Genomic DNA, 14,395 nt, shown 5'->3' on the forward strand with positions numbered 1-14,395 from the left:
AAGATTTCCTGGGCTTTTATACACTTTTTTAGGACAATTTTGAGTGAAATTTTTAAAATTGTTTAACAATTTTTAAAACACTTTTTTTCAATAGTTTACTTAATTTTATTACAGAACATCCCATTTTTTGGTTCATGATTCTTTTGTTTTTCAGTATGTGCTGATTATATTACTTTTGTTGTAAGTGAGTCTATGTGAATTTTGACTGTTTTGCATAAATACTGTGTGCCTTAGTTTTCCTGTGTATTGCACCAATGCTTGGGCGGTAGGAACAAGGGCGTGTGACTTGCTAAGACACTTGGAGGCAGCTAATGCTACTTCAATGGCCTGTATGTAAGTTATAGATTAGTGGCTCTCAAACTTTTGTACTGGTGACCCCTTTCACATAGCAAGCCTCTGAGTGCGACTCCCTCCTCCCCCCCTTATAAAAAAGTTTTAATTTATATATTGAACACCATTAAAATGCTGGAGGCAAAGCAGGATTTGGGGTGGAGGTTGACAGCTCGTGACCCTCCATGTAATAACCTTGTGATCCCCTGAGGGGTCCCAACCCCCAGTTTGAGAACCTCTGCTATAGACGTGTGGAGACAGGCCCAGAAGAGAAACCAACAGAACTCCACTGGCCATCACCTACAGTGCTCAGCTTAAACCTCTCCAACGCATCATCAGTGATCTACAACCCATCCTGGACAATGATCCCTCACTTTCACAGACCTTGGGAGGCAGGCCAGTCCTCGCCCACAGACAGCCTGCCAACCTTAAGAATATTCTCACCAGCAACCACGCACCGCATCATAACAACTCTAACTCAGGAACCAACCCGTGTAACAAACCTCGATGCCAACTCTGCTCACATATCTACACCAGCAACACCATCACAGGACCTAACCAGATCAGCTACAACATCACCGGCTCATTCACCTGCACGTCCACCAATGTTATATATGCCATCATGTGCCAGCAATGCCCCTCTGCTATGTACATTGGCCAAACTGGACAGTCACTACGCAAGAGGATAAATGGACACAAGTCAGATATCAGGAATGGCAATATACAAAAACCTGTAGGAGAACACTTCAACCTCCCTGGCCACACAATAGCAGATGTTAAGGTAGCCATCTTACAGCAAAAAAACTTCAGGACCAGACTCCAAAGAGAAACTGCTGAGCTCCAGTTCATTTGCAAATTTGACAGCATCAGATCAGGATTAAACAAAGACTGTGAATGGCTATCCAACTACAGAAGCAGTTTCTCCTCCCTTGGTGTTCACACCTCTACTGCTAGCAGAGCACCTCACCCTCCCTGATTGAACTAACCTCATTATCTCCACACTGATTTATACCTGCCTCTGGAGATTTCCATTACTTGCATCTGAAGAAGTGAGGTTCTTACCCACGAAAGCTTATGCTCCCAAAACTTCTGTTAGTCTCAAAGGTGCCACAGGACCCTCTGTTGCTTTTTACAGATTCAGACTAACACGGCTACCCCTCTGATGCTATAGACAGTGTTCTTCATAACCTAAAACCTAGGCGCGGGGATGCGACCCGGTGACACTTTGCCCGGGAAGTGAGCCAAAGACCAGGAGGAGGGGCAATGGGCATGTTGGAGGTTGGGTCGCAAGAAGCTTGGCAGTCTGTGGTTGGGAGAGAGGCGGGGAGTCTAAGATGGACTTGGCTAAAAGTTACCGATTCCTGTGCCAACAAGTCCGTTTTACATTGTGTACCTGTTAATAAATAAACCCTCATTTCACAATGTTGTTTGAGAGTTACAGCTGACAACGTAGTTGAAGCGCAGGGCCCTTTGGCTTCCCCAGGAGCCACGCCCAGGCAGACTCACTGCGGGGATGCCAAATGCCCCAATGTCAGACATAGGAAGGCCAAGGCCATTTAGGCTCTCTCTCTCTCTTCTCCTCCCCCCCCCATAACTGTGTGAGGGGAGGCATGCCTCACCACGGTTTTGACTAGCTTTTTAGAGAGCAGTTTTAGAACATTAGCCTGGTGACTCTGACAGACTGTCAATAATTCACTTCTTAGTGACTAAGATTACAGAAATTTTAAAGTTAGATTTGTGGTGTGTGTGTGTGTGTGTGTATATCTATATATCTATATCTATAGCTATATATATATATATATATATATATATACTCACATACTATGATTACAATCTGGAATTAACCATTTTATAGGTTTAGGAACATTGTGATGTTTTTGTGTTGATTTGATTACATTAACCCATGTTTATCCTCCTATATATTACATATTGTCCCCATGTGAGGTATGGCATCTTAAAGCACATTTATGTTAGGGTACTTTTGTTTGGACACTTTAAATACAGATTACCATACCCCAGTAAACATGTGTTCTGTGTGCACCAATTACATTTTTGACACATTTTTATATTTTCAGTGATGCTATACAATTTTACAGTTGATTCTATATTTGACTGGAATTTTAGTTTTATTTTAAAACCAAGCCCCTTAAATTATATATTATTGGGGTGCTTTTTTCAATGGTGTTGGTGTCTGAGGGGGTTCTTTATGTGGTGTATGTGGGTCCCACAATTCCCCAATTTTGGTATTAATTGGTTGGGATACATTGGCCCCCATGTATATGCACTATTTGTTACACTTGAGGTCCCTAAACACCTTTTGTTAGTTGGATTATTGTCCCTTTTAACTACTAAAGCATGGTGTGTGTGTGTGTGTGTGTGTGTGTGTGTGTGTTTTTTTGAAGTTTCTTACCACCCTTTTGTTAATATCTTGGATGTTAATCCTTGTACCCATACAGAAATACATGTCTTATTTGGTACAAGAAATGTCCACATTTTCTGAGCGTCTTTTATGGCCTCGAAGGGAATGACAGATTTTGTTACCATAGGGTGCCAGATTTTCCCCTCTTCCACATTCTTGCTTCTTATTATCTCCTTTACCGGGTTTAGCAACTTGATATTCCTTTATTGAGTTGTGGAGAGTTTTTATACTGGAAAATCAGTTACCTGGATAGAAATTTTTATTTCCTTTTGCTTTGCTTTCTTTTAACCTTTTTTCTCCTTTGGTTCCTAGTGAAATAAATGCTGCTAGAATAAACATATGAGGGAAACAACTCTAACATGACTTTTGTATAGGACTTCTTGCAGAGGTTGGTTTCAAGTTGTTGCCCACAGTAAGGTTTACTCTGTCTAGGACTTTGATTAATTTTGCACCGTTATTTATCCCAATACTGAAATTTAACTTTCCAAAAGCTTTTAAAACTTTCCCCTCCTTAGAGAATTAAGCCTGGAGGCTGTTTTCAGATTTTGAGATTTTTTTTTTTCTATACGGATAGTATATTAAAAGCAGGAAGCCTACTACACATCCAGTGAGGCCACTGGGTGGTTAAGGTTTTCTTAGCACCTTGGAACACCCAAGAAGAATAAAGCCAATATAGGAGAACTAAAGAAATTTGCATTTATTTTTACAGTTAAGAAATTATAGTAAAGATTAGTTTACTAGGTGGTTTTTTTTTTTTTTTTTTGAGAGAGAGAGGATTAACAAGAATATAGACAAGGTGATTTAGTGAATATAGACAGGTTTCAGAGTAGCAGCCTTGTTAGTCTGTATCTGCAAAAAGAACAGGAGTGTACTCAGATTTTCAGAAAGTCTTTGGACCCTTATTGAGAGTTTTTCGGCAAGGTAAGCTGTTATAGGATGAGAGAAAGTTCTTTATGGATCAATAACTGGTTAAAAATAAGAGACAAAAGGCAAAAATAACTGGTTAGTTTTTCGAATGGAGAGAGGTAAACAGTGGCATTTCCAGGGGTCTGTACTGTTAAATGCACTCTCTCTCATATATATATATTAAAAAAAGCAAAGAATGAAGTGGCAAAAATTTGCAGATGATACAAAACTTTAAGATAGTCAAGTCCAAAACAGACTTTAAAGAGTTGTAAAGGTCACAAAACTGGGTGACTAGGCAGATGAAATTCAATGCTGACAAATGTGAAGTAATGCATGTTGAAAAAACATAATTCTGATTATATATATAAAAGAATGGGGTCTAAATTAGCTGCTACCACCCCCCTCAAAAAAAGAGGTTCTGGAATTAGTGTATAGATCCCTAAAAACATTCACTTAATGTGCAACAGCCATAACTGAAAACAAACAAACAGAAAATAAAGCAACAAAAATAATCAGGGGTCTGGAACAACTTTATATAAAAAAAGATTAACAAGACTGGGACTTTCCAACTTGGAAAAGAGATAACTAAAGGGGGAATACAACAGAGGTCTATGAAATCCTGACTGTTGAGAAAGTAAATAAGAAAGTGTTTACTTGTTGTTGTTTTGTTTATAACACAAGAACTAGGGTTACCTATAAGATTGCTAAGCAGCAGGATTAAAATAAACAAAGAAATAAACACAGGAAAATTAACCTGTGGAACTTCTTGTCAGAAAATGTTGTAAAGGCCAAGATTATAACAAGGTGTGTGTGTTGTTGTTGTAAAAGAAAGGGATAAATGTTTAGAGGCTATTAGCCAAGATGGGCAGGGGTAGTGCCCCTGGCCTCTGTTTGCCAGAAGCTGGGAATGGGCTGCAATGATCATTGCCTGTCATTGTTAAAAGACAGGACACTGGGCTAGATAGACCTTTAGGGTATGTTTACACTACGGGATTAATCTGAATTTATATAATTCGAATTTGGAAAACAGATTGTATAAAGTCGAATGTATGCAACCACACTAAGCATATTAATTCGGCGGTGTGCGTCCATGTACCAGGGCTAGCGTCGATTTCCAGAGCGTTGCACTGTGGGTAGCTATCCCATAGCTATCCCATAGTTCCTGCAGTCTCCTCCACCCATTGGAATTCTGGGTTGAGATTCCCAATGCCTGATGGGGCCAAAAACATTGGGTGGTTCTGGGTCTATCCTCCCTCCTCTCCAGGAAGCAACGGCAGACAACCGTTTCGCGCCTTTTTCCTGGGTGACCAGTGCAGACGCCATACCATGGCAAGCATGGAGCCCGCTCAGCTCAAGACAGCAGTCATGAACATTGTAAATACCTCGCGCCTTATCGTGCAGTTTATGCTGAACAAGAACCTGGAAAACCAGGTGGCGAGGAGCAGGCTACGGCAGCACGGCGGCGAGAGTGATGAGGATATGGACATGGAATTCTATCAAACCGCGGGACCCGGTGCTTTGGAGATCATGCTGTTAATGGGGCAGGTTATAGCAGTGGAACGCCGATTCTGGGCCCGGGAAACAAGCACCGACTGGTGGGACCACATAGTGTTGCAGATGTGGGACGATTCCCAGTGGCTGCGAAACTTTCGCATGCGTAAGAGCACTTTCTTGGAACTTTGTGACTTGCTTTCCCCTGCCCTGAAGCGCCAGAATACCAAGATGAAAGCAGCCCTCACAGTTGAGAAGCGAGTGGCAATAGCCCTGTGGAAGCTTGCAACGCAAGACAGCTACCGGTCAGTTGGGAATCTATTTGGAGTGGGCAAATCTACTGTGGGGGCTGCTGTGATGCAAGTAGCCAAAGCAATCACTGAGGTGCTGCTATGAAAGCTAGTGACTCTGGGAGATGTGCAGGTCATAGTGGATGGCTTTGCTGCAATGGGATTCCCTAACTGTGGTGGGGCGATAGATGGAACCCATATCCCTATCTTGGCACCACAGCACCAGGGTACCCAGTACATAAACCGCAAGGGGTACTTTTCAATGCTGCTGCAAGCACTTGTGGATCACAAGGGACGTTTCACCAACATCAACATGGGCTGGCCAGGAAGGGTTCATGACGCTCGCGTCTTCAGGAACACTACTCTGTTTAAAGGGCTGCAGCAAGGGACTTACTTCCCGGACCAGAAAATAATCGTTGGGGATGTTGAAATACCAATAGTTATTCTTGGGGACCCAGCCTACCCCTTAATGCCATGGCTCATGAAGCCATACACAGGCAGCCTGGACAGGAGTCAGGAGCTGTTTAACTAAAGGTTGAGCAAGTGCAGAATGGTGGTAGAATGTGCATTTGGCCGTTTAAAAGGTCGCTGGCGATGGCTACTGACTCACTCTGACCTCAGCCAAAGAAATCTCCCCATTGTTATTTCTGCTTGCTGTGTGCTCCACAATCTCTGTGAAAGTAATGGGGAGACCTTTATGGCAGGGTGGGAGGCTGAGGCAAATCACCTGGCTGCTGATTACGCGCAGCCAGACACCAGGGCGATTAGAAGAGCACACCAGGAAGCGCTGTGCATCAGAGAAGCTTTGAAAACCAGTTTCATGACTGGCCAGGCTACAGTGTGAAATATCTGTTTGTTTCTCCTTCATGAAAACCCGCCCCCTTTATTGACTCATTCATTCTCTGTAAGGAACCCACCCTCCCCGTTCCCCCAGCTTTCTTTCAAAGGAAATAAAGTCACTATCGTTTAAAAATCATGTATTCTTTATTAAGTGATTATAAACATAGGGAGAGACCCAACAAGGTAATCTGGGTGAGTTTTGGGAGGAGGATAGGAGGGAAGTAAAAGGCCACTGAACAAATTCAATATGACAGCCTTTTGGTTGGGCTATCCACTGGGGTGGAGTGGGAGGGTGCACGGAGCCTCCCCCCCCCCTCCCCCGCCCCCGCGTTCTTACACGTCTGGGTGAGGAGGATATGGAACATGGGGAGGGAGGTTATACAGCGGCTGCAGCGGCACTCTGTCATCCTGCTGCCGTTCCTGAAGCTCCACCAGATGCCGGAGCATGTCCGTTTGCTCACGCAGCAGCCCCAGCATTGCAGCCTGCCACCTCTCATCTCGAGCGTCCCTCATGACCTCACGTTCACTGGCATCTTTCCTAAATTTAGATACAGTGTCCTTCCACTCATTCAAATGAGCTCTTTCATTGCGGTTGCATTCCATTATTTCCGTGAACATGTCGTCTCACGTCCTCTTTCTACGCCGCCTTATCTGAGATAGCCTTCAGGACGGAGGAGGGAGGCTTGAAAAATTTGCAGCTGCTGGAGGGAAGGTTGAAAAAAAGGAGAGAAGTTTTTAAAAAGATACATTTTACAGAACAATGCTTATACTCTTTCATGGTGAAAAACACTATTCACATTACACAGCACATGTGATTTCAGTACAAGGTCGCATTTTCCATCTTAATATTGAGTGCCTGTGGCTTTGGTGTTAGAGATCACAGACGCAGGTCCGGGCAACAGAATTCAGCTTGCATGCAGCCATGGTAAGCCATTGTCTTTCGGCTTCTGCGCCCTCCTTTCCGACATACCAAGCAAAGCCCGTTGAGTGCTGCGGTTTTCCTGTTAACCCTCAGCAGCAGAAAACAAAGTAACTAACCCGCCCCCCCATCCAATTCTCTGGGATGATCGCTTTATACCTCCCCCCACCGCGTGGCAGGTATCAGGGAAGATCCCTGCTAGCCAAACGCGAAAAGCTAAGGGCCAATTTCCCCCCCCCCCGCCCCCCGCTTGGCTAACTGCAGGGAAGGATTTCTTTTCAGCCACAGGCAAACAGCCCAGTAGGAACGGCCACCTTTGTCCCCTTAATTAAGTTCCCGTATTTCAACCAGGTTACCATGAGCGATATCACTCTCCTGAGGATTACACAGCAAGATAAAGAACGGATGTTGCTTGAATGCCAGCAAACACCGGGACCATACGCTGCCAGGCTTTGTCAGGCAATGATACCAGATTACTTGCTGCAAGCATGGCGTGGTCAAGTGTCCTACCATGGAGGATGGAATAAGGCTGCACTGCCCAGAAACCTTGTGGCAAGGCTTTTGGAGTACCTCCAGGAGAGCTTCATGGAGATGTCCCTGGAGGATTTCCGCTCCATCCCCAGACACGTTAACAGACTTTTCCAGTAGCTGTACTGGCCGCGAATGCACCCCAAGTCCTCAGGGCAAAGTAATCATTAAAAAACGCTTTATATTTTAAAAAGTAAACTCACCTGAGGTCCCTTCCATGGGGTCATGGTCTTGGATACTGGGTTGGGAGGGTACTTCAGTCAGGCTGAGAAAAAGATCCTGGCTGTTGGGGAGAACGGAGTGCTGGGTGCTCTCTGCAAGCTCGTCGTCCTCCTCCTCTTGCCCATACGCAGAATCCTCAGGTGTAGCTGATGAGACTATCCCCGACCCGGAATCCACGGTCACAGGTGGGGCAGTGTGGCGGGCCCCCCCTAGAATTGCATGCAGCTCGGCATAGAAGCAGCATGTCTGCGGCTCTGATCCGGAGCGACCGTTTGCCTCCTTTGTTTTTTGATAGGCTTGTCTGAGCTCCTTGACTTTCACGCGGCACTGATCTGAGTCCCTATTGTGGCCTCTCTCCATCATGCCCTTGGAGATTTTTTTCAAAAGTTTTGGCATTTCGTCTTTTTGAACGAAGTTCTGCTAGCACTGAATCCTCTCCCCATATAGCGATCAGATCCAGTACGTCCCGTACGGTCCATGCTGGTGCTCTTTTTCGATTATTGGCCTGCATGGTTACCTATGCTGATGAGCTATCTGTGGTCACCTGTGCTCTCCACGCTGGGCAAACAGGAAATGAAATTCAAATTTTCCCGGGGCTTTTCCTGTCTACCTGGCCAGTGCATGTGAGTTCAGATTGCTGTCCAGAGCGGTCACAATGGTGCAGTCTGGGACAGCTCCCGGAGACCAATACCATCGAATTGTGGCCACACTAACCCTAATTCGAAATGACAAAATCAATTTTGGCGCTACTCCGCTCGTTGGGGTGGAGTACAGAAATCGATTTTAAGAGCCCTTTATTTCAAAATAAATGGCTCCGTTGTGTGGACGGGTGCAGGATTAATTTGATTGAACGCTGCTAAATCCGAATTAAAGTCATAGTGTAGACCAGGCCTTAGTTTGACCCAGATGTGTTTATGCTTGTGCCCCTAAGAAGGGTGCTTATTGTATTGAAATTTGAGTAACTTAACAATTTTCTGGCCTATTTTTCACATGGAATTCTGTGGCACAGACAGGTCTAGTAATTACATGACCAACAAGCCATAGCAAATTTCACAGCATACTTCTTGATTAACCTGCAAAAACATAAGCATAAAAAGAAAACACACATGGCCTCTGACTGGACCTTATAGGTTAGTACATAGTGTGCATTTATTTCTGAAAATCGTTAAAGCTAGTCCCTTGGCAAGTATAATTGGATTTGATTAGAATGTTTGTATATGTCTTCATCCGGAGTGGTTACTAAAACTGCCATGGGACTGGCCATATACTTGACTGTTAACTGGAAAGGGTTTCCTTTATATAGGGTTTATTTTACTTTTGTTTACCAATTCTTAAGCATTACTGTGTGTTCTATTTTTATTGATATTTTAATTATTCCTTTGGCTCTTCCTTCTGTTTGTGTTGGTTTTTTCTGTCGAAATGTTTTCCAATGTTTGTATTACATTTGCTACCCACATCTTCTGTACCTGCTCAGGCATTGGGGGTGTGTGCGTGGTGTGTGTGTGTTGTGTGTTTTTTTTTTTTTTTTTTTTTTTTTTTTTTTTTTTAAATGTGGGGAACAGCATCTGCTGGATAGGAGTACTGAGGAGCTGGCTTTACACATTTTCCCCCCCCACACACACACTATTTTACCACTGCCTTTTCTGTCTAGCCCAAACCATAAGTAATTCCCTTATCCACTTATTGTATGGCAGTGCCACAGCTGCTATAGCTTTACAGGCTCACTTTCTTAATCCTTCTGAAATAACCTGGTCAGTTACCGTCTCTTTCTTCTCAACCAGCCTTTCTGACAAATTAATCCTTCACATTTCCTGTTGTATCATATCTACTTTTAATATCGCTTTTTCAGTGATGCTGTTACAAACCACTGTATTTATTTAAAATTTAGTTTGATCTACTACCCACAGCAGGTGTTTTAATACTTAAAGTTGCCTTTGCTCCTGTATTAATTAATGCCAGCAACCATTATGTTTCCTTCTGTCCCCTCTTCCATGTAAGATTTAACAATTGTGTGGGGCTGTAATTTGGCTACTAACGTTTACCTTTGCAGGGGTTGCTAAGGGCGAGGCATTTTTACTGAAATGTGGAGCCACCCTGACAGGGAGCTGCCAATTTCGTCTGAGCCAATTCGGGGATAACAAGCCATAAAAACTCACTGGCAGATCTTCTGTACCTGTTCCCACAGTCTCAACAGCCTTAACTCTTGATTGCAGTGTTGACTGTGATCTAATCCTTGCCATCAAATCACTTAAAGCAGCTAGGAAAGTCTCCAGAGGTTGCCCATCCAAACGAGCCATATCTGCCCCTCTTTCCTGAAGCTGAGCCCATACCTGTGCTCACAATGATCCCCCCCACTAGACACTCCACATCTCCTATCATACTGTCCTTGTCCTATTTCATTGCAACTACCACGTCCCATATCAGTGTGGTTGGAGCCATTATAGCCTGCTTGATGGCTGTAGGAAGCCTTACTAATCACTTTCCAAGAAGAACTACTTGCTCCATTTACCACCTTTTCTGCCTCATGAGCTGCTTTAATCAATTCAACCTGATCTAAATCCATCCAGGATCCTATGAACACCTTAATAGGTTTCCTTAAACCACCATAGATCGAATCAGTCAGCTGTTTTTCCTCAATTTCAGCCAGAGAGCATACCAACAACAATCTAGTACAATAAGCCATAACAGATTCTCCTTCCTTCTGGTCTATCAACAAAGCCGTCCTTCTCAATTCAGAGGGGGTCAGAAAGTATTGAGCTATCCTCTGGATAACACCGCCTCTGTCACCTCTGCCGAAATTTCTGCCAACGAAGCTGTTCCTTCCATAGGGCCAGCACAAGTTATCAGTTCTCTTAAATCTTCAAGATCTAAACGTTTTCTAACCATGTATTCCAACAGCCAAGACAAAACACATTCTCATAGTCAAAGAGACCATTTGTTTAGCCAGTGCCTGTTTTCAGTTTCAGTCAGAGGACGATTCAGTTCCTCTTGTATTTGCCATGAAGGCTGAGGCATTTTTACTATCGCTGCTGGAGGCCCTGGAAAGGGGCTCCTCTTCCTCTTCCACCTTTATATTTATTCTTTCCATACATGTATGGGTTAAAGCTGTTATCTGCTGAGCCTTGGTTACATTTTGTGCTACAGCAGTTTGCAAGTCTCGTTTCATGCTTTCATTCTGCAATTTTAGTTTTTCCAATTCCTATCCAAACTTTCTTGCACAACATCTCGCTGACATTCCAAAACATCTCGCTCCTTTACAAGCTTTATCTACAGAACAATACATGGCACAGATGACATGTGCTGCTGTTTGGGCTTTCTTGGGTGTATAACACTTTTGATACCCCAACAGCAAGTTGTCCAAAACTTTCTCATGCAGTGTGGGGACTGTATCAGCTCTTAAACACCTGTCTTAACAAACAATCAATCACACCGGAGGCTTCGGAGCGTTCCCCTTGTCCTCAGGTTCAATGATCCTTCCCTGTCTGCTTTTGTGAAACATCGACTCCAACAACAGCCAATACAACCCTGCTCACTGGTATACTTCCCTCAATTTGTACTGTAACTAAATCTAGCCCCCGAGCTATAATCCATATAAGTCCAAACTGATTCAGAATAATATTCAAACTAGTAGATTAACAATGATTCACGATACCAAGCTCTTAATGGGCAACCAGTTCAGAAACAGTTTCAGTTTAAAGACCTATTCACTTAGACACGACAGGTTTCAGAGTGGTAGCTGTGTTAGTCTGTATCAGCAAAAACAACAAGGAGTCCTTATGGCACCTTAGACTCGAGACTAACAAATGTAAGCCGTCACCTACAGCCCCCAACTAAAACCTTTCCAGCGCATCAAGGATCTACAACCTACCTTGAAGGACGATCCCTCACTCTCTCAGACCTTGGGAGACAGCCCCCCAACCTGAAGCAAATACTCACCAGCAACTACACACCAAACAACAAAAACACTAACCCAAGAACCAATCCCTGCAACAAACCCTATTGCCAACTCTGTCCGCATGTCTCTTCAAGGAACACCATCATAGGACCTAACATCAGGGGCTCATTCACCTGCACATCTACCAATGTGATATGCCATCATGTGCCAGCAATGCCCCTCGGCCATGTACATTGGCCAAACTGGACAGTCTCTACGCCAGGGGTCTCAAACTCAGATGACCTCGAGGGCCTCATCACTGACACCCCCTCCACTTGCTGCCCCTGCCCCTACTCCAACCCCTTCCCTGAAGTCCTCACTCCAACTCTGCCCGCAGAGGGTGCAGGAGGGGTGTGGGGTGTGGCAGGGGTTCAGGGTAGGGAGTTGAGGTGCAGGAGGTGTGCAGGGTACAGCAGGGAATTGGGGTGTGGTGGGGGTTCAGGGCAGGGAGTTGAGGTGCAGGAGACGTGCAGGAGACGTGCAGGGTACGGCAGGGGCTCTGGGTGGAGAGTTGGAGTGTGGGGTGCAGTGTGTGGCAAGGGGCTCCAGGCAGGGGGTTGGGGTGCAGAAGGGGTACAGGCTCTAGCCTGCCGCCGCCACTTACCTAGAGCTGATCCGGCACGGCAGCACCACGGCCAGGGCAGGCTCCCTATCTCTGGCCCGGCCCGGCCCGGCCCCACTCCGTTCTGCTCCAGGAAGCAGCTGGAGTCCCTGGGGGGGACTCCTCCAGGTACTTTCCCTAAAGCTCCCATTGGCCACGGTTCCTGACCAATGGGAGCTGCAAGAGCGCAGAGCCCTCTACTCACCTCCCACCCCCCCTGCCCGGGGCTGCAGGGACATACAGTAGTTCAGCTGCTTCAGGGAGCGGTGCGGGGCTTGCGGCGGCACAGGGTAGGCGGGGAAGGCATGGGGAGCTTGGCGCGCCACACGAAAGAACCCCCCAGGCCACGTGTTTGAGACCCCTGCTCTACACAAAAGAATAAATGGACACAAATCAGACATCAAGAATTGTAACATTCAAAAACCAATAGGAGAGCACTTCAATCTCCCTGGAAACAAAATAACAGACTTAAAAGTGGCAATTCTTCAACAAAAAAAACCCTTCAAAACAGACTTCAAAGAGAAACTGCAGAACTGGAATTAATTTGCAAACTGGACACCGTCAAATTAGGCATGAATAAAGACTGGGAGTGGATGGGTCATTACAAAAAGTAATTTTCCCTCTGCTGATACTCACACCTTCTTGTCAACTGTTTGGAAATGGGAGACGTCCACCTTGACTGAATTGGCCTAGTTAGCACTACAAAAGTAATTTCCCCTTTCTTGATATTCACCCTTCTTGTCCATGGTTGAGAATAGGCCACTTCCACCTTAATTGAATTGGCCTCGTTAGCACTGACCCCTCCCCCCCACACTTGGTAAAGCAACGCCCATCTTTTCATGTGCTGTAATATTCATACTGCTTACTGTAATTTTCATTCCATGCATTTGATGAAGTGGGTTTTAGCCCACAAAAGCTTATCCCCAAATACATTTGTTAGTCTCTAAAAGGAGCCACAAGGACTCCTCGTTGTTTTTGTTTTTACACTACAGTAAACTGTCCTCTGCTATCAAATGTTGACAGCAGGGGCCGCTACTACCCCTGAAATGGATCTTTACGGGCTCCCGGTGGAGCAGATTACTGTCATACCAGTGAAAAAGGTCCACAGTAATTATCTTCAATTCACAGCAGTTTATTGAGAAGGAATTACACAAGCGGTAAAGGGTTATATCAAGCACGTAACTCCTATGTTGGACATTAAGAGCTATACATTCCCCTTAACACGTCTTTCTTTCACAAGCATACACAAACAGACCCTGCACTAGCCTCACACAGTTTCTGCTTGGCAAACAGAGAAGATGGTTACCAGTTTTACAGACGGCTTCTTCTCTCCTTGTCTGTTCTTCTCAGCCCTGTGGTATGTCTCGGATTCCCCCAAAGCAAGGCCTTGGTTGCCTTGAGACCCCTCTGGTTCACAATCCTACTCGAACCCACGGAGCAGAGTTTTGGCCACTTTGTTTAGCAGCGTTGCTTCTTTAAGCGTTAATGAAGTAATCCCAACAAGTAATTTGATTTGCTTGATTTTTATACTCTTTTTACTCAAGGAGGTCATATGCCTTAAAAGCATATCCCATGGGCATGTGGCAACTAATTTTTACTTACTTAATACTTTAGGAGGAGACTGCAGAGTGGTGCTAACTGAAAATTACCCCATATTCACTCCCTTATCAATCATTCACTTCAGCCCCCTGCGTGATGTCCTTCAACAGGGTCAAAATGCCTCGGTCAGTCTATGCTCTACTCAGGATGTTCTATATGTGTTGTTTGCTTTCAAGTGGACATAGTTGCTGATTCAAAGATCAGTATTAATCATACACACAGCATGGAGCCAGTCAGTTTCACCTCTGGCATCTGCCTGAGGCTAAGAGAAAGATTCTGCTCCCAGAATCGTCTTTTGCAATTCAGTTATGTCAAG

The sequence above is a fragment of the Chrysemys picta genome, chromosome 10 (assembly GCF_011386835.1).
Source record: "Chrysemys picta bellii isolate R12L10 chromosome 10, ASM1138683v2, whole genome shotgun sequence".
Taxonomy (NCBI): Eukaryota; Metazoa; Chordata; order Testudines; family Emydidae; genus Chrysemys; species Chrysemys picta.